Here is a 294-nt window from a genome sequence, read left to right as displayed (position 1 = left end):
ACCATCCCTGGAGGTTTTCAAGCTGAGACTGGATGTGGCACTTAGTGCCATGGTCTAGTGACCACAGTAGGGTTGGACTGGATGATTTTTGTGGTCTTTTCCAACCCGGCTGATGCTATGATTCCATGAACTCCTTTGCTGGCACTGCACTTTGCCGAGCTAAAGTGTGGCTACTCACTGCAGCGAAACGGGCGCGAGGGACCCACAGCACTGCGGCCTGAAACAACCCTGCAGCTCTCAGCTCCGCCAACAGCTTCACAGCGACTTTGCGCCGCGACACAACACCCGCGATGG

The sequence above is a fragment of the Acanthisitta chloris genome, unplaced genomic scaffold (assembly GCF_000695815.1).
Source record: "Acanthisitta chloris isolate BGI_N310 unplaced genomic scaffold, ASM69581v1 scaffold3727, whole genome shotgun sequence".
In the NCBI taxonomy this organism is placed as follows: domain Eukaryota; kingdom Metazoa; phylum Chordata; class Aves; order Passeriformes; family Acanthisittidae; genus Acanthisitta; species Acanthisitta chloris.
The sequence above is the reverse complement of the archived record's forward strand: the minus strand, read 5'-3'. Positions refer to the sequence as shown.